Source organism: Lissotriton vulgaris, unplaced genomic scaffold (genome assembly GCF_964263255.1).
Source record: "Lissotriton vulgaris unplaced genomic scaffold, aLisVul1.2 SCAFFOLD_1321, whole genome shotgun sequence".
Classification (NCBI taxonomy): domain Eukaryota; kingdom Metazoa; phylum Chordata; class Amphibia; order Caudata; family Salamandridae; genus Lissotriton; species Lissotriton vulgaris.
Window position 1 is genome coordinate 146546 of NW_028244778.1, and position 26663 is coordinate 173208.

The following is a 26663-nucleotide window of genomic DNA, read 5'->3' on the forward strand; positions in this document are numbered from 1 at the left end:
CGCCTACTTCTGGCGCAGGGCTTTACAACGTGACGCATCTCCCAGATGCGTCACGTTGTAAATACCCCGCACTGCGTCACAAAAGTGATGCAATGGCAGCATAAAAGAGGCACAAGGGGCTTGTAAATCTGCCCCATACTGTTGACTTTTTTAAATAAAAAATGCATGTAAGCAGCACAAGTTCTGTGACCCCCAACACCAGAACCCCTTTCAGACCCCACACAGGTTCTGGCTGTGAAAACAAATAGGTCCGGCAACAAGGTCAGACTGGCCATACCGGGCATGGGAAGAAAGGCTCGAGGGGTGGGAGGCTGGTTTTGTAACTGGGGAATGGTTTTGCGGCAGTGCTGCAAAATCGTCCCCAGTAACAAAACAAGCATTTGCAATGCAATAGGTTCTCGCATTTAAGAAATTTTAAGCTACTGGCATTGTAAATGACAATGCCTTTTTATTTCTCTATTTTCAAAACAAACACATTTACAATGCCAGTAGCTCAAAGTCTTGCAAATGCGAGACCTATTGCATTGCAAATGCTTGTTGGAAGCCCTTCCAAGAATGTGTGCAGACCACAAACATACAAGGATCCCAATGCAAAGCAGATACTGAAAACAAACAAATACATGTAATTCTTTTAAAAAGCATTTAAAATGTTAATTTCTTTCATGTTTACACAAGATCACACAGCACATTCATGTGTTAATAGATCATAGAGTTACCACCTCAAGCTGAGAAGACTGAAGCAAAACTCTGTGGCAAGAATGTATCAGCCAGGCTGCTTGGCGCTTTAATCTCAAAGATGTTATCTTGTGCAATAAAGAATTCTGAAGTCGACAAAGTGAATGGACCCTAAGGACTGTGAACTGCCCCAGATCACTATATGTGAAAGTGACGCCAAGACTCAAATAGTTGTATTGTACTATGAATGTGCAGCTGTCTGTGAAAAAAATCATTCAGCCGTGTCCCCTGTTTGGTGCATATCGAGGAAGGCCTCAGCAGTGTCCACGACCTCCTCCCCTTCCCCTATGTATCTGGGGGCAGGGGCCTGAAAAACAACACTGAAAGTGCCGTCAGTGGGAAAACTGCTAGCTCTGATGGCTCTAATGGTGCAGTGATTAACAGCTCATTTACTGCCAACGCTGCCTGGCTGCCCGCACTGTGACCAAAACAATAGTCACATCAGGAAGCTTTGGTGGCCCCACCCTGACCTAATATGCCCTTTATTTTCGGGCACACCCAGACTGATGGACACAACCTTCTGAAAAAGAAGAAAAGGGATTCAGTGAGGAATCAGCTGGCTGGCTGTAAATTTGCTCTCCACCCAGTCAGAACTGGAAAATAGGAGGAAGGCAGACCCCCAGCTGGCCCAGCCCCACCAGCCTCTCCTGGATATTGTTCTGCATGCCTGCCCAGAGATCCCCAGCCCCTCCTTAACAGCTCTGCTCTTTTCTCCGCACTGGGGTCTGCAAGAGGATCCTGGACTGCCTCTAAACTCCATGCTCGCTCGTAAATAAACATCACGTAAGTTGGGAAAATTAAAGAATACCTTGGTGCATTTTTATTTTTACAAACGTTTAATGTCTTGCTCTGATTTTTTTCTTGTTATTTTATTTAATGTGTATTATGTTATTAGATTTCATGTGTAAGGCTGGCTCTGTTAGTGTTCAGGGATGTGGTATTTTATAAACATAGGAGCAGCTTCACAATAACTGGTACATCCCTGCATATCAGTAGGGATGCAGCAGTTATTGTGCGCCACGGCTCCGCCACCATGGATGCGCCGCCATCAGGATTCAAGCAAGCCGGGCCGACGACGGCTGAAATGCCAGAAACCGGTCCCCGGAAGCTTGTTTCCTTCCCAGTATAAGAATTGGCTTGGTAGTTTGGTTTGCCCTGTTCCCATCATGCACTGGGACAGGAACAGACTAATTTGCATGTAGCCAGGTTCTGAGCTGGGATGGTGCAGTGAGCTAAAAAACGGTGATGGATCAAGCCCTGATCTTTGGACTGGGTAAGAGTGGTCTGCTTAATTCAGACACTCTGTTCATCACCACCCCCTTTTCTGAATCATTTACAATGTGGCGCACTATGGGCAAAAACGGCACAGATGCTTGACGCATCTGTGCCATAAAGGTGGCGAATTGCTGGAGTTGCCACGCAAGCGCGACCCTGCTACACCAATGCTCTGGGGTGCCCTATCTGTACAATGCAGCGTCAATCCTCATGCCTGCTTCAAGCAGGCGCAGGGTTTTGATGCAGCATGGGCTCAAAAGAGACTGAGTGAAATCTTGTAGATTTCACTCAGCCACTTTTGGGAGGCGTTGCTGCGCTGGGACCCCCCCCACCCTGTGCAAGAACGTAAATGTACAGGAATTTATATAGCGCAAATCACCAAGCGGTTTCTAAGCGCTTGCTTAGGGAACCGGTCCTGGTATTCCCCTGTGAGATAACCCCGGCAGGGTATCCGCAAGGTGAAAGCCAGGCATCCCGCCGCGAGGGGCCGTTGTGGAGATTAAGCAAGCTATTGCCCTGAGTCGCACCATACAGATGGCAAAAATGTGTTTAATGTTCCAAAGTTCTAAGTAAATAATGGGAAAGCTGGATCTGTAGTTTGTGGCTGTCATTAATTCATTGATGATTAAACCCATATTTTATAGGGACGTCTAAAAAATAGTTATTTTTTGTGAAATAAACAAAAGATTTAGAAACCTCTTATTATTTAATGCATAAAGATAAATTAACCATTGCTGATACTTCACAGTTTTTTCTAAAAAAATGTCAAGCACCAACCAGAATCGGCATCAATAGCTAAACTGCAGGTTAGTTTTGTCAACGGTTGGTCCCTTTGTATATGAGAGATGACTGGTAGAAATTGGGATGGTATTGTGGCTTCTCTGCCAAAAAGATGTTTGCATAGTAAAGCATAGGCAGGAAATGTACAGGAAGGTCCTTAGGAATAACATTAATGTGCTTACCTCAGATGTCTACCCAGAGGCCTTCTTGTGATGATATGTTGTGTGCAGGAAGCTTGGTACAAAACTGCTCAACTGTATCATTCACACAGGAACCCAATTCAAAGGATATTCATAAAGAATCTGTGTCTTACACTAACAGTGATCCGTGACGTTTATATAAAATAAGCATAGATTATCTACAATAGTGGATTGAAAAGGCTTTACAGTAACTGGGCCGGACTGGCCATACCGGACATCAGACGTTTCCCAGGGTGTCCGGAAGGATAGGGAGTCGATTTGGTTAGTGGGGGCCGGTTTTTTAGCAGTGATGACGTTTTTTAATTACTACAAAGTACCTTGTATATTCTGCAGGCTCCGTAATTGAGTCACATCCTGGTGTTAATAACAGGGCAGAATTGGGTTGTGGCTGAAGACAGTGCAAGTTTCTCTCAGTGGGGCAGAAGGGTGTTCGGGGGGATAGGATGTGGTACTATGGCCAGTGCTACCGAATTTGGAACTGGGGAACCTGGTTCAGCCTTCATGACTAGTCCACAATAACACTCTCCTGAGGGAGCACATTCCCCTACTAGACCTTAGAAGGCCCATCTAGACCCTAGAAACCCTGGTATCTTAGCACCTTGAAGGTCTGTCCTCCACAATTCATACCGAAGTTCATTTCCAGTCTTGCAGGCAGGCCTAAAAAGCAGCACACCCTAAAGCAGCAGTGACTGTGTCACTGAGGTCACATGACCCTTGAGGCCAGACCTCCTCACTCATTGGTGCCTCCATTGGCTTTGTTCTAGCAGTACTGATGCAACTCACCAGGGATTGGCATTGCAGGATTTGCATGCACACCAGACTATGGAGCATATTTACAAGGGCCTTGTGCCATCCTTGCTCCATGCAACGTGGTACATGCACAACGCAAAGCTCCAAGTCATATTTTAAAAGCCACGCAAAGCCACTTTGCATGTCTTGAACTCTACCAATGTTTGAGCCTCATAATTTCAGAATTGATGTTTTTGTAATTCTCATTGCTAACTAACTCGACTAGAAAGTACACAAACTACTAATAAAATATTTGTGTCTCATTCCTCTGATACTGCTAAAAGCATCTGCAAAACCACCAGGTTTGGGTTGTCTATGTCTAGATACAATAACAGGAAACTAGGAGGCATCTAATGCTGGCTTCATGACAAGTTGCGTGAAGCATGTAAAAAATGTAGGAATACAATTTTGCATTGACCTAGAGGCACAGAATGATGTAATCAACAGTACTCCCCAAAACATGCGGCCTCCTGTCGTAGAATCTAAAGCCAAATTTTATGTTCAGAAGTGGTTAGAAAAAGGGAGAAGTGCTGATGAAAGAAACTGCATGGCTTGGACACAAATGGCGTATGATCCCACTCATATGTGTATTTGTGACATTCTATGATTGAAAATGTATCCCACATTGTAAACGTATTTTAATGTCAATAACTCATATTAAACCTCAAATAAACGTGTATCTATTAGTTGCATTAAATAATCTTTATAAGCTGTAACTGGTCAGTGAAATGCCAAACATACTAAAAATTAGGATGTTTTGCTCTTTCTAGCCACACCTTTGACTCCACCCACTCAGATTGTTCCCGTCCCCTGATGCTCTGCCTACAGTTCCCTTACTTTCTTTTCCCCACTTCAACCACTGAGTAACCGTGTTATAAAAAGAAGAGCAGTGTGATAGGTGAAGTGTGAGCGACAGATTTGCATATTATGGTTTTCAGTAAACTGACAGTTGTGAAAAAGTCTTCAGGTCCCTTTACATTATTTCATACAATAATAAGCTACTTAGCTAGCTACTGCGCTGGATTGTCCAACCTGAAATGTACTTATAGTTTTGGTACTTTGGTACTGACCTGGTATGGTTGAAGGGAAAGAAGAAGAGCATGGATCTGCTGGGATGGGCATTGTTACTATGATCCGATATATGAAATATGTGAAATATAATAAACAATTAAGTTTATAGTTATTTGGGACCTGCATCCTTTACTTTCCCAGCAGTGTGTGACATATCTCTTAAGTTTTTTCATGTCTGTTCAGTTGGTGGTGACTATTTTTTTGGCTGGTAAAGTACTAGTGATTGACAAGCCCCATAGCAGATATGTCTTAAGTAAGTGTCAGATGTGTAAGTTACAGTTTGCTGACGACGGCTGGGTGTTTAGCATTAGTATTAGTGTGGGTGAGAATTGATATATATGAATTAACATAACTAACTGACATAACTAATTTGGCATAACTAAATAATACCTAAGTGAATCATAGGTCAGCCCTTCTTAACATACCTTCACATAGACAATAATGTGTTGAAAGCTGAAGACTGGGCTTGAAGTTGAGATCGGCTTTTCAGATGCTATCCCTGGGATGTCAGATTATGTTGTTATCTTAAAAATAGCCAAGGTTTTTAAATGCCTTTTGAAGTGCATGTGCTCCTGAATGCTTTTAAGGCTGACTGGTAGTGAGTTTTAGAGGTTTGCGTCTTGTATTGAGAAAGCAGTTCCTCCCATCGATGTTTTATGATAAGGTGGTATGATGATAAGTGGCGACAGGCTGGACTGCAGTGTCCTGTTTGTTTGTATTGCTTAACTTTAACTTGTAGTTCTAGTGGTCATTTTCCTTGTAAGGCTGTTGGCACAATGTAGAGTGCCTTGAATAAAGTTCTTCTAGCTATAGGGTACAAGTAAAATGGTTGCAAGACTGGAGTCATGTGCTCTTTTGGATGATCGTGGAGAAGTCTTGCAGTAGCATTTTGGATGTACTGTGGCTTACAAATGATGAATGCAGGTGCCCCAAGGTATAGACTATTATCATAGTCAAGCTTACCCCTCAATATTACAATGCTAGAGGTAGATAACGCTATCCGGAACAGTAAGGGAGGGAAGGCCCCAGGACCCGACAGGGCGCCGGTCGACCTGTATAAAGCAGATTTATTGTTATGGGGCCCTCTTTTGACCCAGGTTTTTAATGCGACAGTCAAGGAAAGCACTCCATCCACATGGGATGAGTCCATAATTATAGCAATCTATAAGAAGGGAAATAGAGGCGAGGCTAAGAACTATCGCCCTATCTCCCTTCTAGATTCATCCCTGAAAATAATGAGCAGGGTGCTCTTGCTGCGATTGGAAGAGTGGGCAGAGGTTAATGGTATCCTTGCGGATTCCCAATTTGGGTTCCGCAAGGGCCTTGGTACCATCGAGCAGTGTATTAACTTAGATTTAATTATTGATAAATACACCCGAGCCAAGCAGGGCTCATTATTCCTCTGTTTCGCTGAACTTATTAGCTCATTTGACCTGGTGGATCATGCTTTATTGTAGTCCACACTGCCTATTCGGGGCGCCCCTGCTGCAATTATTTATTTTTTGGCCAGATTATACAATAAGTTGTCGGCCCAGATTCGATTTGGCCAAGCGGGGGAATGTACTAATAATATTAAGGTCAAATCAGGTATTAGGCAAGGCTGTGTCCTTGCCCCACTCCTTTTCTCCCTTTTTATTAATGCCATGGATTCCGAGTTGAAACTGGTTAATGCTGATGCACCGCTTGTTGAGGGCCAAGCGATACCCGTACAGCTCTATGCAGACAACACAGTTCTATTGTCTAGAACACCTGTTGGCCTGCAGAGACTAAAGGACAGTTTTTTTGATTTTATAAAGGGGAGGAAACTAAAAATCAATAACTCGAAAACTTTTATTATGGCTTGTGGGAAGAAGGTAAAGAAGTTAAGATCATTCCGGTTCAAGGATCAAAAAATAGAAGTGGTGGATAAATTCTGCTACCTAGGGATTACTTTCAGTAGCAGTGGCACATGGGCACCGGAGATACTTAATATTAAGGCTAAGATGGGTAAGGGTGCTTCTGGGGTTTTTAAATTTGCTTCTAAAATAGGAAGTCGTCGTATACATGACATGTTAAATGTATACCGACATAGATGTGCTCAGGTGGCACTCTATGGTTCGGGTGTTTGGGGACACTGTCATCATGGAGATCTGCAAGTGGCGGAAAAGGACTTTTTTAAGAGGCTTCTTTGCCTCCCAACCTCAGCTTCTAATGAGCTGGTTCATCAAGAAGTTGGGTTGGAATTTTTGACTGATCTAATAGGATTGAGACCTTTAATGGGCTGGAGATCTATCTGGGCCAAGGATGAAACTGGTTTCACTAGGAGAATCATTAATGACTGCCTCCGTTTGGATAAATATAGTCTGATCCCATGGCTCAAATACGTTTTAACATCATATAGAGTCATGTTTGATTTGGATGTTTTTGCGGATCCAGCTAGCGCCATTAATATTTCCAAACAGGAGCTCAAACATGTTTATCTGGGGGTTAAAGCAAAATTGCGTAGTGAAGTGAGCCGCCAGTTTGTAACACATGAATTTTACTATTCAAATAACCTGGCAGGCTATGGCTTTTCGAAGTATCTAAAAGTCGTCACTAAGCAATCTCACCAGTATGTCCTTACAAGATTAAGATTAGGCATTGTTCATAATCTGGTGGCCTTCCCCCTGATAAAAAAGCATACGTCAATCCCCTGTCCATGGGACGGAACTTCTAAGCAGAGCACTGTGCACTTTTTTCTTATTTGCCCTTTGTATTTGTATCTCCGTATTGCTTACCTTAAACCCCTTTTTAAAAAATATTCTATGTCTATTGTTAAAACTGCCATGAGGTTATTATTCGCACTTGATGTACCGGACGTGTGTTTTTTTACAGCGACTTTTATCCTGAAATCCGTGTCCGCCAGGAAAAGCATGGAATTTATAACCCAACTGTGAATGTACTGTTTCCCGTAAATTTAGCTGCCATTGCTGACTTGTTACCTCTCCCTTCCTTGTGATTGCAATGAATTCCCTTTTTTTAAATTTTATAGCTGTTACGTAATTTTAATGTAATTTCTTGTGTGCTTTTATGATTGTTTTTTAAATGATCGAATAAAGCTTTTGAACTGCATGGGAGGATGTCTTGCAGTTTCTGTTGTATCCAAGGAATGGGAAGATGCAACACAGTGTTATCATTATGTAGAAGGCACTATTTGTGACGATGTTAACAAGTGGTATCAAGGATAAGTCTGAATCCGTTGCTACTCCCAAGTTTCGGACTTCTTTTGATGTTGTTGGAGGGGCCTCAAGTTCCTTCTGCCATATGGCAGTAGGGTGCCATGTTTGCTATTGCCCAAAGGTCATGATCTCTGTCTTTTCCGTATTGAGCTTTAGATGTGTTTTCATCATCCATGTGTTTTTAACACAAAGGCAGTCATCAGTAGGAGTGATCTTCTGAGACGTCAATTTTTTAAATGATTTGAATGAAGTCTGCATAGTTGTAACAGGTAAGGTTGAATGATTTAATATTTTTTTCTAAAGGGCTAAGGTAGATGTTGAATGCTAGAGGGAAACGGATGGACCCCTGGAGGATGCCATAGTGTTGGTTTTGAGGAGCTCATGTGAATGGTGGTAGGTTAACTATACTCCATCTGTCTCTGATCTAGTGAGCAATTCATTTTAGAGTATTTTCACATACTCAGAGATGGGTTTTTTGTTGTGGAGTGTGGTGATAAACAGTGTCAAATGCAGCTGATTAATCCAGAAGCCACTACGTTGTTGTCCACTGTGAGTATTAGATCCAAATGAATGTGATGGCCGACTCTGAGCCTCTGCCTAGTTTGAAGCCAAACTGTTGGTCTAACATAAAGTCATTATTTTCTGTACAACATGACAATTGTTCTTTCAAGTACTTTACTTAAGAATGCTTCATTTGATATAGGCTGGTAGATTGGTGAATCAGATGAGTCCAGGTTTATCTTCTTGAAAAGTGTTCTAATGCAAGAGGTTTTCTGTTATGTAGGAATGTACCTAGTTACAAGGAATTGTTGAGTAGGCATCTAGCTATCTCCCTTGCACAGATTGTGTGAAGGATAACTTGAAAGATGTTCGAGGTGTTGGGTCTGAAGGTAATCCTGATGGTCTGCTTGTGATAATAATGTTGAGGACATCTTTTTTGAGAGGGTATTGAAAGTATTTATTTATGAAATGATTATTTCCTTTCTAAAGTGGTTAGATCATGTTTTGATGTGGAGTTGTCTTCATTCCTATTAATGTAGTTTTCTATTTTTTTAATTTTTAAGATCTAATCCATGGAGATTTTGCAAGATTGTTCTGGATTTCTTTAGAAAGGTAGCTCTCATCAGTTAAGCGGACTAGTGGTATATTTTTGTGGTTCTGATGACTCTTCTGTAGGGTCAGTTATAGTTGTGTTATACGTTTTTGTCTGTTTCATCTCTTGCTTTTCTCCACTTGCATTGTAGTATGTTTTGGAGTTCCATTGTAATATGTTGAGCTGTGTTTTCATTCTTTTGATGTTGTCATTTATCCATTTGCAGTCCCTTTTTCGGTTAATCTTGGATGTGATTTTTATTGGTATCTGTTTGTCTAGTGCAGCGGACGTTCAGTTGTAGAAGATGTGAATGTCTTTTTGTTGCATGTTTATTGGGGTTCTTTCAAGATGGGAGTTGAGCCTGAGGATGTCTTGCTTTTTTCCATTGATGTACGTGTGTTTGTTGTTGATTGTGTTTGATGCTTATTGTAGTTGGGCAGTGTATTGAAAATGATGATATTGTGGTTAATCCAGCTTATGGGGGAGTTGTCAATGTCTTTGGCTTCCTGTAGAGGTGCAAATATGACATCTATGGTGATTCCAGTGGAGTGAGTTGGGCCAGAAAAAATTGTTGGAAGTTGAAAACTTCAAGTTTGATTGTGAAAGCCTAGATTGTGTTTAGATTCTTCTCTTCAAGCCATGTGTAGATTTGGATTGTTCAGATGAGTGCTGGTATCTGTATCTAGTAAGACAGCTTTAAAGTTTGCATTGCTGGTTGACTTTTTTATTAAGACAAAGGAAAAAGGTATTGTTGGAGTGTGTTGATCGCTTGTTATCATGTTTTCACAGCCATCCATGGTGTGGTTTTCAAATTGTGCAAATCTTAGTGATTATTTATGGATGACAGCTAGCCTCCTCCAATCATACCAATACGATTATTGATGATTAGGCAAATATGTGGTGAGATTGCTTTGTGGTATATGGGTGCAACGTTTTGTCTGGGCCATATTATTATAATGAGCGTAAAGTCTAATGTGCTTTCTGCGAATAGGTCAAAAATGAAAAAAAAAATAGCATTTTAGTTGTATTTCATTCCTCTTCATGTCATGGTTCTTTCAACAGGATTGTGGAGTATGGGAGGTGGAACAGGGGAATAGGGGGTTTTGTTGTGTTAATCTGGTTGCAGCTTGAGGTGGAGGTGGAAGGGAAGTTGTATGGGTAGAGCAAACAAGGTTTGATGGCTTGTGTGTGGCATTTATGTGGTAGGTAATGATGTTCTACCTGTTGCGTGTTGTGTGGTTGTTTTAGTGGGGAATGAAGAGCTGTTATGGGAAGGTTAGATCAGGGAACGTAGTACTCATACATTCACACCTTCCCTTTATTTTTAACTTCTTTAGAAGAAGAGGATACCTGGCTGATGGGGGTGGTTTAGTAGTAGTAATGGTTACTCACTGAACGTGTAAGAGGTTTATACATTTTGGATAGGCAGTATTGAAATAGTACAAAGAGATAAAGCGCTCATAAATAAGTGGTTGCTCATCTGAAGTTCTCATGGTGGAGATGCAGAGAATTTGGCCCTTTCCAAGTCCTGACAGACCCAGTAGGCAGCACCCTTAACTTGTCTGTCTTGGACATCCAAAGCCCTTGGTTTAATTAATCCTGTTGATCAGGAGACCTGGAGCAATGGGAAAGCTAGGCATAAGGACCAATAGGAAGCCAAGCCCTAAAAGCTAACCAATAAAAACCTTACTGTGGGGACCAATAAGAATTAACACTCTTAACCTGAAAAAAAACAAATATGAGTCTTAGCCCTAACAAACAATAGGAGGCCAGGGGGTGTGGCTTGGATGCCAAGGAGGTAGGCTACACCAATGCTCTGGGGTGCCCTATCTGTACAATGCAGCGTCAATCCTCATGCCTGCTTCAAGCAGGCGCAGGGTTTTGATGCAGCATGGGCTCAAAAGAGACTGAGTGAAATCTTGTAGATTTCACTCAGCCACTTTTGGGAGGCGTTGCTGCGCTGGGACCCCCCCCACCCTGTGCAAGAACGTAAATGTACAGGAATTTATATAGCGCAAATCACCAAGCGGTTTCTAAGCGCTTGCTTAGGGAACCGGTCCTGGTATTCCCCTGTGAGATAACCCCGGCAGGGTATCCGCAAGGTGAAAGCCAGGCATCCCGCCGCGAGGGGCCGTTGTGGAGATTAAGCAAGCTATTGCCCTGAGTCGCACCATACAGATGGCAAAAATGTATTTAATGTTCCAAAGTTCTAAGTAAATAATGGGAAAGCTGGATCTGTAGTTTGTGGCTGTCATTAATTCATTGATGATTAAACCCATATTTTATAGGGACGTCTAAAAAATAGTTATTTTTTGTGAAATAAACAAAAGATTTAGAAACCTCTTATTATTTAATGCATAAAGATAAATTAACCATTGCTGATACTTCACAGTTTTTTCTAAAAAAATGTCAAGCACCAACCAGAATCGGCATCAATAGCTAAACTGCAGGTTAGTTTTGTCAACGGTTGGTCCCTTTGTATATGAGAGATGACTGGTAGAAATTGGGATGGTATTGTGGCTTCTCTGCCAAAAAGATGTTTGCATAGTAAAGCATAGGCAGGAAATGTACAGGAAGGTCCTTAGGAATAACATTAATGTGCTTACCTCAGATGTCTACCCAGAGGCCTTCTTGTGATGATATGTTGTGTGCAGGAAGCTTGGTACAAAACTGCTCAACTGTATCATTCACACAGGAACCCAATTCAAAGGATATTCATAAAGAATCTGTGTCTTACACTAACAGTGATCCGTGACGTTTATATAAAATAAGCATAGATTATCTACAATAGTGGATTGAAAAGGCTTTACAGTAACTGGGCCGGACTGGCCATACCGGACATCAGACGTTTCCCAGGGTGTCCGGAAGGATAGGGAGTCGATTTGGTTAGTGGGGGCCGGTTTTTTAGCAGTGATGACGTTTTTTAATTACTACAAAGTACCTTGTATATTCTGCAGGCTCCGTAATTGAGTCACATCCTGGTGTTAATAACAGGGCAGAATTGGGTTGTGGCTGAAGACAGTGCAAGTTTCTCTCAGTGGGGCAGAAGGGTGTTCGGGGGGATAGGATGTGGTACTATGGCCAGTGCTACCGAATTTGGAACTGGGGAACCTGGTTCAGCCTTCATGACTAATCCACAATAACACTCTCCTGAGGGAGCACATTCCCCTACTAGACCTTAGAAGGCCCATCTAGACCCTAGAAACCCTGGTATCTTAGCACCTTGAAGGTCTGTCCTCCACAATTCATACCGAAGTTCATTTCCAGTCTTGCAGGCAGGCCTAAAAAGCAGCACACCCTAAAGCAGCAGTGACTGTGTCACTGAGGTCACATGACCCTTGAGGCCAGACCTCCTCACTCATTGGTGCCTCCATTGGCTTTGTTCTAGCAGTACTGATGCAACTCACCAGGGATTGGCATTGCAGGATTTGCATGCACACCAGACTATGGAGCATATTTACAAGGGCCTTGTGCCATCCTTGCTCCATGCAACGTGGTACATGCACAACGCAAAGCTCCAAGTCATATTTTAAAAGCCACGCAAAGCCACTTTGCATGTCTTGAACTCTACCAATGTTTGAGCCTCATAATTTCAGAATTGATGTTTTTGTAATTCTCATTGCTAACTAACTCGACTAGAAAGTACACAAACTACTAATAAAATATTTGTGTCTCATTCCTCTGATACTGCTAAAAGCATCTGCAAAACCACCAGGTTTGGGTTGTCTATGTCTAGATACAATAACAGGAAACTAGGAGGCATCTAATGCTGGCTTCATGACAAGTTGCGTGAAGCATGTAAAAAATGTAGGAATACAATTTTGCATTGACCTAGAGGCACAGAATGATGTAATCAACAGTACTCCCCAAAACATGCGGCCTCCTGTCGTAGAATCTAAAGCCAAATTTTATGTTCAGAAGTGGTTAGAAAAAGGGAGAAGTGCTGATGAAAGAAACTGCATGGCTTGGACACAAATGGCGTATGATCCCACTCATATGTGTATTTGTGACATTCTATGATTGAAAATGTATCCCACATTGTAAACGTATTTTAATGTCAATAACTCATATTAAACCTCAAATAAACGTGTATCTATTAGTTGCATTAAATAATCTTTATAAGCTGTAACTGGTCAGTGAAATGCCAAACATACTAAAAATTAGGATGTTTTGCTCTTTCTAGCCACACCTTTGACTCCACCCACTCAGATTGTTCCCGTCCCCTGATGCTCTGCCTACAGTTCCCTTACTTTCTTTTCCCCACTTCAACCACTGAGTAACCGTGTTATAAAAAGAAGAGCAGTGTGATAGGTGAAGTGTGAGCGACAGATTTGCATATTATGGTTTTCAGTAAACTGACAGTTGTGAAAAAGTCTTCAGGTCCCTTTACATTATTTCATACAATAATAAGCTACTTAGCTAGCTACTGCGCTGGATTGTCCAACCTGAAATGTACTTATAGTTTTGGTACTTTGGTACTGACCTGGTATGGTTGAAGGGAAAGAAGAAGAGCATGGATCTGCTGGGATGGGCATTGTTACTATGATCCGATATATGAAATATGTGAAATATAATAAACAATTAAGTTTATAGTTATTTGGGACCTGCATCCTTTACTTTCCCAGCAGTGTGTGACATATCTCTTAAGTTTTTTCATGTCTGTTCAGTTGGTGGTGACTATTTTTTTGGCTGGTAAAGTACTAGTGATTGACAAGCCCCATAGCAGATATGTCTTAAGTAAGTGTCAGATGTGTAAGTTACAGTTTGCTGACGACGGCTGGGTGTTTAGCATTAGTATTAGTGTGGGTGAGAATTGATATATATGAATTAACATAACTAACTGACATAACTAATTTGGCATAACTAAATAATACCTAAGTGAATCATAGGTCAGCCCTTCTTAACATACCTTCACATAGACAATAATGTGTTGAAAGCTGAAGACTGGGCTTGAAGTTGAGATCGGCTTTTCAGATGCTATCCCTGGGATGTCAGATTATGTTGTTATCTTAAAAATAGCCAAGGTTTTTAAATGCCTTTTGAAGTGCATGTGCTCCTGAATGCTTTTAAGGCTGACTGGTAGTGAGTTTCAGAGGTTTGCGTCTTGTATTGAGAAAGCAGTTCCTCCCATCGATGTTTTATGATAAGGTGGTATGATGATAAGTGGCGACAGGCTGGACTGCAGTGTCCTGTTTGTTTGTATTGCTTAACTTTAACTTGTAGTTCTAGTGGTCATTTTCCTTGTAAGGCTGTTGGCACAATGTAGAGTGCCTTGAATAAAGTTCTTCTAGCTATAGGGTACAAGTAAAATGGTTGCAAGACTGGAGTCATGTGCTCTTTTGGATGATCGTGGAGAAGTCTTGCAGTAGCATTTTGGATGTACTGTGGCTTACAAATGATGAATGCAGGTGCCCCAAGGTATAGACTATTATCATAGTCAAGCTTACCCCTCAATATTACAATGCTAGAGGTAGATAACGCTATCCGGAACAGTAAGGGAGGGAAGGCCCCAGGACCCGACAGGGCGCCGGTCGACCTGTATTAAGCAGATTTATTGTTATGGGGCCCTCTTTTGACCCAGGTTTTTAATGCGACAGTCAAGGAAAGCACTCCATCCACATGGGATGAGTCCATAATTATACCAATCTATAAGAAGGGAAATAGAGGCGAGGCTAAGAACTATCGCCCTATCTCCCTTCTAGATTCATCCCTGAAAATAATGAGCAGGGTGCTCTTGCTGCGATTGGAAGAGTGGGCAGAGGTTAATGGTATCCTTGCGGATTCCCAATTTGGGTTCCGCAAGGGCCTTGGTACCATCGAGCAGTGTATTAACTTAGATTTAATTATTGATAAATACACCCGAGCCAAGCAGGGCTCATTATTCCTCTGTTTCGCTGAACTTATTAGCTCATTTGACCTGGTGGATCATGCTTTATTGTAGTCCACACTGCCTATTCGGGGCGCCCCTGCTGCAATTATTTATTTTTTGGCCAGATTATACAATAAGTTGTCGGCCCAGATTCGATTTGGCCAAGCGGGGGAATGTACTAATAATATTAAGGTCAAATCAGGTATTAGGCAAGGCTGTGTCCTTGCCCCACTCCTTTTCTCCCTTTTTATTAATGCCATGGATTCCGAGTTGAAACTGGTTAATGCTGATGCACCGCTTGTTGAGGGCCAAGCGATCCCCGTACAGCTCTATGCAGACAACACAGTTCTATTGTCTAGAACACCTGTTGGCCTGCAGAGACTAAAGGACAGTTTTTTTGATTTTATAAAGGGGAGGAAACTAAAAATCAATAACTCGAAAACTTTTATTATGGCTTGTGGGAAGAAGGTAAAGAAGTTAAGATCATTCCGGTTCAAGGATCAAAAAATAGAAGTGGTGGATAAATTCTGCTACCTAGGGATTACTTTCAGTAGCAGTGGCACATGGGCACCGGAGATACTTAATATTAAGGCTAAGATGGGTAAGGGTGCTTCTGGGGTTTTTAAATTTGCTTCTAAAATAGGAAGTCGTCGTATACATGACATGTTAAATGTATACCGGCATAGATGTGCTCAGGTGGCACTCTATGGTTCGGGTGTTTGGGGACACTGTCATCATGGAGATCTGCAAGTGGCGGAAAAGGACTTTTTTAAGAGGCTTCTTTGCCTCCCAACCTCAGCTTCTAATGAGCTGGTTCATCAAGAAGTTGGGTTGGAATTTTTGACTGATCTAATAGGATTGAGACCTTTAATGGGCTGGAGATCTATCTGGGCCAAGGATGAAACTGGTTTCACTAGGAGAATCATTAATGACTGCCTCCGTTTGGATAAATATAGTCTGATCCCATGGCTCAAATACGTTTTAACATCATATAGAGTCATGTTTGATTTGGATGTTTTTGCGGATCCAGCTAGCGCCATTAATATTTCCAAACAGGAGCTCAAACATGTTTATCTGGGGGTTAAAGCAAAATTGCGTAGTGAAGTGAGCCGCCAGTTTGTAACACATGAATTTTACTATTCAAATAACCTGGCAGGCTATGGCTTTTCGAAGTATCTAAAAGTCGTCACTAAGCAATCTCACCAGTATGTCCTTACAAGATTAAGATTAGGCATTGTTCATAATCTGGTGGCCTTCCCCCTGATAAAAAAGCATACGTCAATCCCCTGTCCATGGGACGGAACTTCTAAGCAGAGCACTGTGCACTTTTTTCTTATTTGCCCTTTGTATTTGTATCTCCGTATTGCTTACCTTAAACCCCTTTTTAAAAAATATTCTATGTCTATTGTTAAAACTGCCATGAGGTTATTATTCGCACTTGATGTACCGGACGTGTGTTTTTTTACAGCGACTTTTATCCTGAAATCCGTGTCCGCCAGGAAAAGCATGGAATTTATAACCCAACTGTGAATGTACTGTTTCCCGTAAATTTAGCTGCCATTGCTGACTTGTTACCTCTCCCTTCCTTGTGATTGCAATGAATTCCCTTTTTTAAAATTTTATAGCTGTTACGTAATTTTAATGTAATTTCTTGTGTGCTTTTATGATTGTTTTTTAAATGATCGAATAAAGCTTTTGAACTGCATGGGAGGATGTCTTGCAGTTTCTGTTGTATCCAAGGAATGGGAAGATGCAACACAGTGTTATCATTATGTAGAAGGCACTATTTGTGACGATGTTAACAAGTGGTATCAAGGATAAGTCTGAATCCGTTGCTACTCCCAAGTTTCGGACTTCTTTTGATGTTGTTGGAGGGGCCTCAAGTTCCTTCTGCCATATGGCAGTAGGGTGCCATGTTTGCTATTGCCCAAAGGTCATGATCTCTGTCTTTTCCGTATTGAGCTTTAGATGTGTTTTCATCATCCATGTGTTTTTAACACAAAGGCAGTCATCAGTAGGAGTGATCTTCTGAGACGTCAATTTTTTAAATGATTTGAATGAAGTCTGCATAGTTGTAACAGGTAAGGTTGAATGATTTAATATTTTTTTCTAAAGGGCTAAGGTAGATGTTGAATGCTAGAGGGAAACGGATGGACCCCTGGAGGATGCCATAGTGTTGGTTTTGAGGAGCTCATGTGAATGGTGGTAGGTTAACTATACTCCATCTGTCTCTGATCTAGTGAGCAATTCATTTTAGAGTATTTTCACATACTCAGAGATGGGTTTTTTGTTGTGGAGTGTGGTGATAAACAGTGTCAAATGCAGCTGATTAATCCAGAAGCCACTACGTTGTTGTCCACTGTGAGTATTAGATCCAAATGAATGTGATGGCCGACTCTGAGCCTCTGCCTAGTTTGAAGCCAAACTGTTGGTCTAACATAAAGTCATTATTTTCTGTACAACATGACAATTGTTCTTTCAAGTACTTTACTTAAGAATGCTTCATTTGATATAGGCTGGTAGATTGGTGAATCAGATGAGTCCAGGTTTATCTTCTTGAAAAGTGTTCTAATGCAAGAGGTTTTCTGTTATGTAGGAATGTACCTAGTTACAAGGAATTGTTGAGTAGGCATCTAGCTATCTCCCTTGCACAGATTGTGTGAAGGATAACTTGAAAGATGTTCGAGGTGTTGGGTCTGAAGGTAATCCTGATGGTCTGCTTGTGATAATAATGTTGAGGACATCTTTTTTGAGAGGGTATTGAAAGTATTTATTTATGAAATGATTATTTCCTCTCTAAAGTGGTTAGATCATGTTTTGATGTGGAGTTGTCTTCATTCCTATTAATGTAGTTTTCTATTTTTTTAATTTTTAAGATCTAATCCATGGAGATTTTGCAAGATTGTTCTGGATTTCTTTAGAAAGGTAGCTCTCATCAGTTAAGCGGACTAGTGGTATATTTTTGTGGTTCTGATGACTCTTCTGTAGGGTCAGTTATAGTTGTGTTATACGTTTTTGTCTGTTTCATCTCTTGCTTTTCTCCACTTGCATTGTAGTATGTTTTGGAGTTCCATTGTAATATGTTGAGCTGTGTTTTCATTCTTTTGATGTTGTCATTTATCCATTTGCAGTCCCTTTTTCGGTTAATCTTGGATGTGATTTTTATTGGTATCTGTTTGCCTAGTGCAGCGGACGTTCAGTCGTAGAAGATGTGAATGTCTTTTTGTTGCATGTTTATTGGGGTTCTTTCAAGATGGGAGTTGAGCCTGAGGATGTCTTGCTTTTTTCCATTGATGTACGTGTGTTTGTTGTTGATTGTGTTTGATGCTTATTGTAGTTGGGCAGTGTATTGAAAATGATGATATTGTGGTTAATCCAGCTTATGGGGGAGTTGTCAATGTCTTTGGCTTCCTGTAGAGGTGCAAATATGACATCTATGGTGATTCCAGTGGAGTGAGTTGGGCCAGAAAAAATTGTTGGAAGTTGAAAACTTCAAGTTTGATTGTGAAAGCCTAGATTGTGTTTAGATTCTTCTCTTCAAGCCATGTGTAGATTTGGATTGTTCAGATGAGTGCTGGTATCTGTATCTAGTAAGACAGCTTTAAAGTTTGCATTGCTGGTTGACTTTTTTATTAAGACAAAGGAAAAAGGTATTGTTGGAGTGTGTTGATCGCTTGTTATCATGTTTTCACAGCCATCCATGGTGTGGTTTTCAAATTGTGCAAATCTTAGTGATTATTTATGGATGACAGCTAGCCTCCTCCAATCATACCAATACGATTATTGATGATTAGGCAAATATGTGGTGAGATTGCTTTGTGGTATATGGGTGCAACGTTTTGTCTGGGCCATATTATTATAATGAACGTAAAGTCTAATGTGCTTTCTGCGAATAGGTCAAAAATGAAAAAAAAAATAGCATTTTAGTTGTATTTCATTCCTCTTCATGTCATGGTTCTTTCAACAGGATTGTGGAGTATGGGAGGTGGAACAGGGGAATAGGGGGTTTTGTTGTGTTAATCTGGTTGCAGCTTGAGGTGGAGGTGGAAGGGAAGTTGTATGGGTAGAGCAAACAAGGTTTGATGGCTTGTGTGTGGCATTTATGTGGTAGGTAATGATGTTCTACCTGTTGCGTGTTGTGTGGTTGTTTTAGTGGGGAATGAAGAGCTGTTATGGGAAGGTTAGATCAGGGAACGTAGTACTCATACATTCACACCTTCCCTTTATTTTTAACTTCTTTAGAAGAAGAGGATACCTGGCTGATGGGGGTGGTTTAGTAGTAGTAATGGTTACTCACTGAACGTGTAAGAGGTTTATACATTTTGGATAGGCAGTATTGAAATAGTACAAAGAGATAAAGCGCTCATAAATAAGTGGTTGCTTATCTGAAGTTCTCATGGTGGAGATGCAGAGAATTTGGCCCTTTCCAAGTCCTGACAGACCCAGTAGGCAGCACCCTTAACTTGTCTGTCTTGGACATCCAAACCCCTTGGTTTAATTAATCCTGTTGATCAGGAGACCTGGAGCAATGGGAAAGCTAGGCATAAGGACCAATAGGAAGCCAAGCCCTAAAAGCTAACCAATAAAAACCTTACTGTGGGGACCAATAAGAATTAACACTCTTAACCTGAAAAAAAACAAATATGAGTCTTAGCCCTAACAAACAATAGGAGGCCAGGGGGTGTGGCTTGGATGCCAAGGAGGTAGGCTGCGTGAGCCCGCAGCTCCGCGCCCGATCCCAGATATCATCCTGATTATCCACGCGAATTCCAGTGAAACTTGGAAAATCCGTGATTTAAAGGCATCGCAGAGGCAGCGGCGTTCAGAGTGGACGACCTGGAGCTGTTCCTCGTCCTGAAAATCGACCTCCAGTAAATGCATCAGGTGTGATAGCCATCGATCTAAGATGGCGTCCTGAGGCCTGGACGATTGTCGCAGTCGGCGGAGGTGGTTTGAGGCCTGATTCTCCTGCTGATCCAATACTAGCGGCGATTACCGGACCGGAGGGCCTCCCCTAACCCTGTCAGCAGGCACAGGTGGCCTTTCCTTGCCCTGGTGGCGAGTTACGGGGACACAAGAATGCAAGCAAATTCTCTGAGGAGGCCACAAAATGGCGGCGGCTTTGTGACGACGATACTGACTCTCCGCGCGTAGACTGGCACCTCGAGACCCCGTTGTGGCAAAGGACTTCCGGGAACTGGCCCCACGGGTGCGGTCAGAGCAGCGCTCAGTACCCTACAGGTGTCTTAGATCCCTGATCCTATCGCCCGGGGAGCTATCCGGTGGCGAGGTCCTGCAGTGCGGAGACAGCGAGGAGAACAAAAGGGGTCCTGGAAGCCAGTGCTTACTGCAGCCAGGATGGTGAAACCAACAGGGAAGGGGGACGGTGCGGCTGAATCGTAAACGATGGATGGAGCGGATCGAGACCACTCTGCTCTCCAGCGCATGCAAGACCGTATACTAGAGGCCATCACGACCACGAAAGACGCCCTGCAGCAGTACATCGCCCAGGTGGCGACGGGCCTAGGCCTTCTGAAAGCGGACCTTGACAAGCTTAAAGACAGAGTTAAGAATATGGAGATATCTATTCAGGAATTGACCCCGGACCACGCAGCGGTGAAAGCACAGATGGCGGATGCTTTGGACAGGCTGAAGGTGTTGGAGAGGAGGGCCGAGGATGCGGAGAATAGGAGTAGGCGCAACAATGTTCGCCTCGTGGGCCTTCCGGAACACATTGAGGGCGATGACATGGTGGGCTACCTCGATTATTGGCCATGCACCGAAGTAGCCCCAGAGGGACTATCTCCTTTCTTTTCCCTGGAGCTGGCCCACAGGGTTCCAGCCCGACCTCCGGCCCCGGGCCTGCCTACAAGGATCGAGACTGGCTACTACAGAGGGCGAGGGAAGCAGGACCCTTTCAAGTTGACAATAACAGAGTAACCCTGTTCCCGGACTACACTTTTGAGACCCAAAGACTCAGGGCCAATTTCCTGTCGCTCAAGCGTGAGCTCCATGGGGAGGGCATAAAATACTCCCTTCTCTTTCCAGCGAAGCTGAGAGTAGTGGTGGACGACAAGTCGCTTTTCTTTACCACCTCGGCGGACGCTTGGGCCTGGTGGGACACGTACAAGGCTGGTACGGACGGAGCTAGGGCCAGGGCGGAGGAGGCTAGAGAGAAACAGCCGATCAAGAAGTCACAACGTATTTGCAAGAATCGGCGGAGAACTGGGAAACCATTGGTGTCACAGACGGAGACAGAGAGGAAGGCAGCCCTACAGGCGGTGGTGGACCTCTCTGGCACGGCAAGGAGCCAGTCCGGGAAGGGCACGGACTCGGAGGAGCAGGGCACGGGATCGGAGACAGAACTTTCGGAATTCGGAGGAGCCAAGGGCCCCATCGTCACGCCTCAAACATCTGGGGGGATAGTCGAGGCATGAAACGCTGGACTTGAGGAGCGACCTGATGGTAAGACACTGGGGCGCTGTGCCCGTGTGCGCAGTTTACCACTATATGGGACTTTGTGAGTTTTCATGGGGGGATCATGGGGCGGGATATGCGGGACTGATTTGCTTTGACGAACTCCTTCGGCAGCGGTCTACGCCCTACTGGCCCTTACGGTCATCGCAGTGGAGACTGCGAGTATTAGTGCCTTTCTATGAGGGGATATTTAGTTGTGACAGTTTGGATGGGTTCACTTCCAATTGTGGGGGGGCCTGTCCTGGGGGGGTGGGAACCGAGAGTAGTTGGGGATGCTCAGGTTGGTTTTGGGGGGATGTGGTGTTCATCTGTTTGGAGTGGGGGGGCAGCATTATGTTGGCACGAGCGCATGGTCAATGGCTGTTATTGTTCTGTCTGCGGGTGCAGGGGGGTATGGCTAATACGGGGGCTTTGAAATGTGTGACCTGGAATGTGCGTGGTCTCCATACCATGGTGCGTAGACACAAGGTCCATGCGTATCTGAAACGTAGGGGTGTGCATATAGCTTTTCTTCAAGAGACGCACCTCACCAAGCAGGAGGGAATAGCGCTACTGAGGAGGTGGAGGGGGCAGCTATTTAACACAACGTATTTGGCCTTTGCGAGGGGGGCATTGATTTGGATTTGGGCAGGGGTTCCCTTCCAGGTCACTAAAAAAGTAGTAGATCCAGAGGGTAGATTTGTGGCTGTGGAGGGAAGACTTAGGGGCCGGATAGTGTCTCTCTGTAGTGTGTATGCTCCGAATATAGATTTGGCTTCCGGTGCGGGAACGTGCCTTGTTTAAACTAGGCTGCATGGTGTTCCAGGCCAGGACTGGCCTGGCCCCCCTGTTCATATCATCGGCCATCAAGGCTTATGTCCCTGGCAGAGACCTCCGTTCCTCCACCCAACTTCTCCTAGCGGTGCCCCGCTATCGGAGAAAGAAACAGGGTGGCTCTAAATTTTCCACTCTTGCCCCCTTGTTTTGGAACTCGCTCCCTTTTTACCTTAGGTCCCTCACTGATTATTCCGCCTTCCGTAAAGCTTTGAAGACCTTTTTATTTCCTCAGGCTCTTCCCTAGGTTATTGTTTAGCTTTCAACCACGACTTCAGTGACTGTCCCCGCTCAGTGGGTTGTTCCCCTACGCTAGCGCCAAGAAACCGTCTAGGTGTATGTTGCGCTCAATAAATATTTTAAACTTAAACTTAAACGTGCCCGCTTTCCTGACAGCGCTTTCGGGCAAACTGGCGAGCTATTTGGCAGGGCCGATGGTCATGGGAGGAGATTTCAATTCGGTGGTGGATACTGATTTGGATAGATCCCATCCCCCATTGCACGCCTCCCCAGTACACAGGGTAGCGAAACGCCGACTAGATTGGCAGGAGAGTTGGGACCTGGGGGACGCCTGGAGGGCACTACACCCTACCACGAGGGATTACTCCTTTCATTCTGCTTTACATGACCTGCATGTTAGGCTGGATGTCTTTCTGTGCTCTTCGCATATGCTCTCGGCAGTGGGGAGCGCGGAATATTTGGCCCGCACGTTGTCGGACCACAACCCTCTGTTGTTGTCCCTGAACTGGATGGTGGAAATCAACTGTGTCCCAACATGGCGGCTGCAACCTGATACATTGGATGATTTGCTTTTTAGGGAGGCCTTGGGGGAGCGAGTGACACGTTATTTTGAGGAGAATAGTGGCTCCGCCTCCACTAGGGCTGTGGAGTGGGATGCGTTTAAAGTGGTGGTCAGGGGTCACTGTATCGGGAGCGCTGCAGGTGCTCGTAAGACTTTGTTGGATGATCTTGAAAGAGCGGAGCGGCGGTTGAGGGAGAAGGAGAGAGAGCGCCCGAATCACCCTGAGCTCCAAGAGGGGGTTAGTGGCGCCAGAGAAGCGATGGCGGTGGAGCTAGAGCGGTTGCGTAGCTTCGATCACAAGGTATATCTGACAAGAGCGCATGCGGAGGGCGATAAGGCAGGGTCGATGCTGGCGTGGCTTGCCAACCCGATCAGACGGGGTGCTCCAATCATGGCGGTTCAGGAGGAGGGGGGCGTGCTTAGCCACACCCAAGCCGGGATCCTGGATAAGTTCAGAGCATATTATGAGGGTTTGTACGAGAGCGGGCTGACGGGCGGGGCGGAAGAATTGGAAACCTTTCTTGGGGGGTTGCAGCTACCACAGCTAGAGAAATCGGAAGCCGAGGAGCTGGGTCGGCCTATAACGATCGGAGAGATAGGGAGCGCGGTGAAACAGATGGCCAGGAATAAAACCCCAGGGCTTGACGGTCTGCCGATAGAGTTCTATAGCAAATACTTGGAGTGCCTGGCCCCACAACTGCAATTGGTCTACAACGAGGCGCAATCGCGAGGTAGACTCCCGCGGTCAATGTGCGAGGCCCTTATGATCCCGTTGTTAAAACCTGGTAGAGCGAGTGAGGCCCTCTCATCTTACCGTCCATTATCTATGCTCACGACGGATTACAAGATAATGAGCAAAATCCTGGCGAATAGATTGTTGACTCACATGACAGGCTTGATTCATAAAGATCAGTGCGGCTTCATCCCAACGCGAAATACCACCCACAATATTCGCAGGCTGACTAGGCTGTTGGGGGCTAGGCTACCGGAGGGGACTACTCCATTCGTGCTCTCCATAGATATCGAGAAAGCCTTCGATAGTCTTGAATGGGAGTATCTGTATGTTTCGGACTAGGGGAGGGCTATATTAACTGGACCAAAGTCCTATATACGGAAGCCACGGCTAGGGTTAGAGTGGGTTCATTGACCTCGAATCAATATCCGGTACGGCGTGACATTAGGCAGGGGTGCTCCCTTTCCCCCCTTTTGTTCGCGTTGGCAGCGGAGGCCAGGTCCGGCCGCTACTATAAGGGGTTGGTCTACAGGGCCAGGCTGCATGTCATCTCGTTGTATGCGGACGACTTGCTGATGTTTTTGGCCGATGCGGAAGAGGAGTTGCTGGGAGCGAGACGTTTGCTAGAATTATTCGGGCGGATGTCGGGCCTGAAGGTGAATTGGCCCAAATCTTGTCTGTACCCGCTGAGACGGGGAGAGCCATGCCCCCTCACGGCGCAGGAACTCCGATGGGAGCCTAACTGCCTGCACTACCTCGGCGTTTATGTGTACCACACCCCGGCAGATATGCTGGATGGTAATATCACTCGTTGTATTAATGCCTTGAAAGGGTGTATGGATTTCTGGGCTACTCTCCCACTCTCGCTGGCAGGTCGGGTCTCCTTGCTTAAGATGGTGGCACTACCTAGGCTACTATATTATTTTAGGACTCTCCTGATATGGGTGCCAGGCTCAGTCTTTCGGCGCCTGAGATCGCTGGTCATAGCGTTTCTGTGGGGCACGGGTCGGCGGCAAATAGCACTGGATACCCTCTTGCGACCCAAAGATGAGGGAGGCATGGCGGTGCCTGATTTCGATTGCTATTAACTGGCGGCTCAACTACAGACTTTCACACAGGAGGTCGCGAGGGTGTACCGAGGCCCAGAGCATTCTAGAGATGAGGGCACTCCGCGGCATGTGCTTGCGTATATCACGCTGCATCAGAAGTTATTGCTTTGAGATCTAACAGTGGAAGAGCAGACGTTCCGACTTTGCTGGAACCGGGCGCGCAAACGAGCGGGAATCCGCCGCATGTATGCTCCGGAGATCCCGGAATGGTCACAGCCCTGCCTCATGGTGGAGATTGGTCGAGACTGCTAAGTTGGGAAGAGGCTGGGGTTCAGATGCTGGGCGATTTGCATGAAGACGGTGCATTGCTTCCGTTTCAAGAGCTTCAGGAGCGGTTCGACCTTCCACGAGGCGATTATTTATTGCATGCGGCGATAACGGGTGCCATGCAAGACCACTGGGGAGAGGGATTGCAGGAACCTGCGACCTCCATGGCGTGCCAATACGCGATGATGGCGGCCGGAACCTTTAAGGCGGTAACCTGTCTGTATTCCAGAATGTTGCGGGGGGCCTTGCAGCCGCTCACAGCTCTAAAAGCTAAGTGGGAATTGGACCTCCAAATGGAGATTCCTGACGCCACTTGGGGTCACTATTGCGGAGGGCGCGGAAGAGCACGAGGAACGCTAGATTCCAACTCATACACTTTTATATTATTCATCGAGCATACCTCACACCAGGGAAACTACGGCAGTACTTTGGAGTGGAACAAGCGGCCTGTGCTAGGTGCAACACACTGGGGGCGGATCTGGGACACATGCTGTGGGATTGCCCTACCTTGGGGGAATACTGGCAGGAGGTTGGGAGGGCTTTAAACAACGACACGGATAGGGAGATACAGTACACTAAAGCAGTGGGGGTGCTGCACTGGTTTCCACACACATCCAAAAATAAGACAACCAGCAGATTCATAGATATGGGGCTGATATTGGCAAAGAGGGAAATAACCAGGAATTGTAAATCGAAAGTGGGGCCCACATGCAAGCGCTGATATGGTGAATGTCTGAGGTGGGCAGACTGTGAAAGCACTTTACGATACCAGATGGCTAGGAGGACCGATGATGAGAAAGCCATGGAGAGGGCAACAGCATGGGAAATGATGGTGCAGGCGCTCCGGGATGATAATGATGAGGAGGAGGGAGAGGATACGGACTCTGAAGCGGTCGACCCCATTAGCGCACCTAGGAGCACACCTTTAGCGAATGTTTAACTCCTCCTTGCACACACCAGACCTTATTTTTTCTCTAGGATTCTACTATAGCGCTGCCACGGAGGGGGGGTGTTCGGGAGTTTGGGAGCTGGGGGGGGGGGGTGGTTGATAGGGGGTGGGGGAGGGGCGAAAATTTAAAAGCAGTCCGCGTCTTCCTGTGTTTATGGCTACGGACATTGGACAATGAAGCAGGAAATGGACTCACTATATTTGTTGCTCAGTCTTCTACCTGGAGACGTGAATAGCATGTTAGGGGGGGCGAAATGCTTATGTGCCTTACTGCTATGCTGCTTTGCTATTCATCAATGTGTTGTCTGTGCAATTATTTTGGTACTGCAATAAAAACGATGTTACAAAAAAAAAACAATAGGAGGCCAAGCCCTACACCCTACAGTGAATACAAAGCACAGCCCTAGCAAACAATATGAGGTCAGCTTTAAACTGCAGAGGCGTGGCCAATTGGAGTTGCTGGATGCTGCGTTTGTCCCTCTAAAACATTTCCCAATGTCCACA

At 44.6% G+C, this 26663-nt stretch overlaps 1 protein-coding gene across 1 annotated transcript in view; it reads left to right on the top strand.

Annotated features, from left to right (window-relative positions):
- Window positions 1–1406: 1406 nt before the first annotated feature.
- Window positions 1407–26663, top strand: part of LOC147666743 (metalloreductase STEAP4-like) — a 262209-nt gene continuing 236952 nt past the window's right edge. The window contains exon 1 of the mRNA XM_086948911.1: window positions 1407–1518. The gene's annotated coding sequence lies outside the window, so the exon portion shown is untranslated. The remainder of the gene's footprint in view (window positions 1519–26663) is intronic.